This window comes from Tachysurus vachellii, chromosome 25 (assembly GCF_030014155.1).
Source record: "Tachysurus vachellii isolate PV-2020 chromosome 25, HZAU_Pvac_v1, whole genome shotgun sequence".
NCBI lineage: Eukaryota > Metazoa > Chordata > Actinopteri > Siluriformes > Bagridae > Tachysurus > Tachysurus vachellii.
The window spans coordinates 152,501-157,500 of record NC_083484.1 but is presented as its reverse complement, the minus strand read 5'-3'; the positions used below and the strand labels follow the sequence as shown (position 1 = coordinate 157,500).

The following is a 5,000-nucleotide window of genomic DNA, read 5'->3' as shown; positions in this document are numbered from 1 at the left end:
TAATCCAAATCCCTGTCCACATGAAGAGCCATGGTCTGACTGTAGCTGATCACTAACTCAGATCAGACTCTGATCATGTGGACGATGAGATACATGCTGGAAAATAAATTCTCTTATTCTTCTATAGCAACTCCTGGAAAGTCAAATTCTGAACCATTTCCCATTGATTTGAGTGATTTTTCTCGCACACTTCAGGCAGTTTCCTTCCCTACACCCTGTCATTATCTAAAGTAAAATCATTAACACAGTGAATGTGCACACAAATCCCTCCAGGGCTCAGAAACTCTCTCTACATCTCTTTTATGTTCCCTTCATTCCAGCCATTCCTCAGTAGGACTGGTGCCTCCACCTTTGTGAGTTCGGGGGTTGGAGGAGTTGGGGGCTGTTTGCAGCTTAACACCCCGGGGGAAAAGATCCAAGAAGCTATACAAACGTAGGAAGGGGAGGGCTGAACAAACAGGGCAGACTGCTAGCTTTCGGGGGTCATGTTGTTACTGCCACGTCACAGTGTTTGTTATGCAGGAGACACACAGCAGCTCTTTCACTCAGTAAAGATTTCACCAGATCTTCATCTTTATCCAGATCAATTCCGATTTACTATTACGGAAACACAGAGATACACAACAGCAGGAAGCGCAATTCACTCCGGAATACAGAGAACACAAATCACATGCAGGCATCAAAGAGCTTTTTCTGTCTTCACTTATGGTACAGAGCATCGGCTAAAAACAGCTTCTCCTGGCAACGAAGCTCCAGGCTCCTTCTACACGACACCTACAGGGTCTACAGAAGGACATTGAGTTTTGTTAGATGTTGAACACTTCGTCACATCAGACAGGAAATTTTCCACTGTACTGGACAATTAAAGAGTGCGATACGATTCACACTCACACCTTTACAGCTCTAAAAGATAGCTTTCATTCTCACTCAAATCTGTTTTCACGTCTGGCACTTTTACAGCCCCAGATGGGGAGTCGGTCTGCACAGACCCTATAATCCAGCTAATGATATGTAATAACACAGAGGAAACTGGGGGGGGAACGAAAACCTTTTCTCCGCTCTGCAGCATCATCCACAACACGCCTCTTTTCCATCACCCCCTTTCACCCCTTCTCCTGGAAACCCGTCTCCCAACAACTGTGTCTAAACAAACACACACACAAGCTTGTGTTTAGGGAGCACTGAGTTCTTCTTGACTGTCCTTTATTCCTGCCATAACTCCGTCTCACCTACAAACATCCAGCATTTCCCGCAGCCTTCGGTCTCCACATGAGTCACGTCTGCAACATTTACTGCTCAGATGAAATCACGTTGTTAAAAATATACCTTCACATAACCGTCCTCATGCTGCTCATTCCACACATCACTTCTCCCACCGCAGCTACATGCTTTCTCTCTGCACAAACACCGATAAGACCTCAGACCACAGACTGGAAGCTGAGTGTCACGTCAGCGGGACGCCGCTGCAACTCTGTCTGAAGTTTAGCAGCCGAAGTACACGTGTGCTTCCTGAAGCCAACAAACAGATCCATCGTGCCACAGGGAACAAATCTGACTCCTAACTTCTCCAGAACTATCCGAGGCCTTCACGTCACACGCCACTGATAACCTCTGGGACAAACGAGAGGAATCTCATAACACCAGTAGCTTCAGTGACAAACACTGTGCTAAAGTCAACATCATGGCAGACAGAACTAACACACTAATCCCACACAGTACAAAAGTACATTCTGTTTCCACTGATGCAACACCAAAGAGCAAGCAGCAATGCAGAGAAACAGGAAGAGAAGACCGAGGATGATGATGATAATGATGATGAAGGTTCTCAGTGTGGTGTACAGCGCTGGATTCAGAAGAAGTACAGAGCACATCAGATTCTGCATCCTCACACACACACGCACACACACACACACACACATCCTCACACACACACACACACACAGACACGGGTTCTAGCACACTTATCCACACACTAAACACACACAACAAACTGTCTGGTTCAGTCTCCAGTGTTAAAGTCTGAGGAGATCTCGAACAACCTCGAGGCATCTTCAGATCCTAAACACCTCTCTGGTGTGACTGGAGAAGTTTGTGATCTGATTATCTGATCAACACTAGCACACAGAACCCCAGGATGGAACCGGACCTGTGGGAACGGCCTGGTTTACACGTGTATTCTGTTAAAAAGAAAGCAGCTTTCCAGACTCATCACCACTGTTTCATCACCTAACACATTCATCCAGATGAAGAAATGAAATCATCTCATTCACTCAGCAGCAACTTAGTAAAAAACTTAAAATAAAGGAGTCTGTATTTGTTTTTTAATCAAGTGACTGTTAAGTGTAGAAAAGACCACAAATCCTTACACATCTGAAGCATGGATGCAGGAGGCTGTGGATCAGACTGTGGATCAGACTGTGGATCAGACTGTGGGTCAGACTGTGGGTCAGACTGTGGATCAGACTGTGGATCAGACTGTGGATCAGACTGTGGGTCAGACTGTGGGTCAGACTGTGGATCAGACTGTGGATCAGACTGTGGATCAGACTGTGGGTCAGACTGTGGATCAGACTGTGGGTCAGACTGTGGATCAGACTGTGGATCAGACTGTGGATCAGACTGTGGGTCAGACTGTGGGTCAGACTGTGGATCAGACTGTGGGTCAGACTGTGGGTCAGACTGTGGATCAGACTGTGGATCAGACTGTGGATCAGACTGTGGATCAGACTGTGGATCAGACTGAGTAATCTGTAGCTTGTGCTCAGAAGGTGCAGAGCCGTGGATCACCGTTACAACAAAGTCCAAGTCTTTCGCTCTTTTTTATTTTTATACTTAGTGATATTTTGGTTTTAAACTTTTCACAGCTCTATAGTTAGTTTTGTATATTTTAAGACTTATTTTATTTCTTTGTCTAATCGTGTGTGGTTGTAGACCGTTGTGTATTTCTCCAGATCATTAGAAATGATATAAACTCTAAACACACTGATAATTCTACAACCTTAAATATGTGTTAAAGCTCCATCAGATAAACGAGAGGTGAACAAACAGACTGGATAAAAACACTGGATTTGTTTAAAGACATTTTACTGAAGGCCAAATTACACTGGGAATGAAACCGAAGTTCCTGGATGTCTTTTTAATTGTATGCTAATGATGTAAAATGTTGTTTCTCAGCAACCTGACACATAAAATGAAAGGATTCCAGATGTGGTTCTATTTACATACATTAATGAAGAATCTTATTAATTTCACAGATAAACTTTTACATAACTACTGAAATAAAAACAGGTCCTGGTCATGGCTCCAGATTTTTGGGCCCCATTATACATCCATCACATCCGGCACACATGTTCTCAGTCTCTGAGCACCAGGCAGCAACATCTGGACTCAACCCAGAGCCATGTTTTAATGGAAGGGCTTAACTGACCCACTTACACTGGGGTGCAGTCCACGTCCTCGATTTCTACAACACAGCAGCTGTAGTCCACCCAGTCCAGCTCACAGTGCACTGTGTGTGTGTGTGTGTGTGTGTGTGTGTGTGTGTGGTTTAAACACAGGACAACGCAAAAACAGAGCCACAGATTCCCAGGACGGAGCTTCAGGATTGCGTAACTCCTCAGCATTAGTTTAAAGTTCTGTGGAACGACACAGAATACGTTTAAACCAAGTCAAGCTGTTCCCAGTGACTGACTCATTCCCTCCAGTCGAACCGGATCAGGATCACTCCCAGGAACATCACTTGCTTTTTCCCACTGTTTAAAACTCCCACCAATAAGCAAAGTGTCCTGGAAGAGTGATACTATCAGGACAGGAGGGTGAAGTCCTGACACAGCACCCACGGATCTAAACGAGGTTTTACGGTAACCACCGGAACCTTTGTGGAGGTTTGCTGTGGGGTTGTTCATGGAGGTTGGGGGTGGGGGTGGGGGGGTGATTAGGGGTTTAGTGGGGGCACGGCTTGGGGGTTGTTTGGGGGTGAGCTGCTGCTTGTCTGTTTTAGTTCAGATGTACACAGTAGTAAAGTTCACACAAACACACACACACACACACACACACACACACACACATTCACATTATTTACTGTATGTAACAGATTTTTATGAAGAGAAGATAACAAGAAGCCATCAAGACATTTTTAGCCTCTTAATTAAAACAGAAAGAGTGGCAGTTTTTTTACCCTCAAGCACCAATTGCTGTAAAACCCTCCATGCACACACACACACACACACACACACACACACACACTCCGGTTTCTCCTGCGCTGGGCGTGAGCTCGCTGTTTGAACGTGTCTGTGCTGATCAGTGCAGCGTTTTATAACAATTTCTTATTTCAACGTTATTAGACTGGAAACTAGTTTTTTTATCTAAACATTTCAGGGCTTTTTGTCTTTCGGATGAAGAAACACTTTCAGCTGAATCCTTTCAGAGCAACTTTAATAAATCTTTTTGTTCTTAGCTACATCTGTGTGTTTTACTTCACACTGAGTCCAGACTTCAGTAGTGGAATGGGGAAAGGAGTGGAGCTTCTAGGGGATCACGTCCCATCAGACATTAACACATGAACACCTCTGAGACACATGAAGCTCTCCATCTTCCAGATTATCACAGAAAATTAGCTGTAACATTCACACGAGTGAAGGAAGGCTGTGAAGACCTAGTCATGATAACTGGAACCACCACAGAGAAGGAAGCGGCATTCTGATGCAGAAACATGGAAACAAAGCTAAAATTTCAAGATTGAAGTTGCGGTCATTCTGCAGCGCGCTGGGGAAAGAGGAATGTGTGAAGACAGCAGATTTTATGGTGTCACTGAGACTCAGACAGAAGAACAGAAGATTCTGCTCGTCATCCATGGTTTCAGACCTGGACATAAACACTGCCAGAGCTCTCATTGTGTTAAGACAATAATCTTACATTTAGCAGTCACCTGAAAGATCAGTACAGTTTTCATCCTGCAAATATTCAAACACACACATCTCAACATGTGTGAGAGAGGAAGA

The 5,000-nt window shown here is 44.4% G+C and overlaps 1 protein-coding gene across 2 annotated transcripts in view; it reads right to left on the bottom strand.

The window, feature by feature from the left end:
* Nucleotides 1–5,000, bottom strand: part of fndc3bb (fibronectin type III domain containing 3Bb) — a 47,430-nt gene that overhangs the window by 38,468 nt on the left and 3,962 nt on the right. The gene's annotated exons all lie outside the window — the stretch shown is intronic.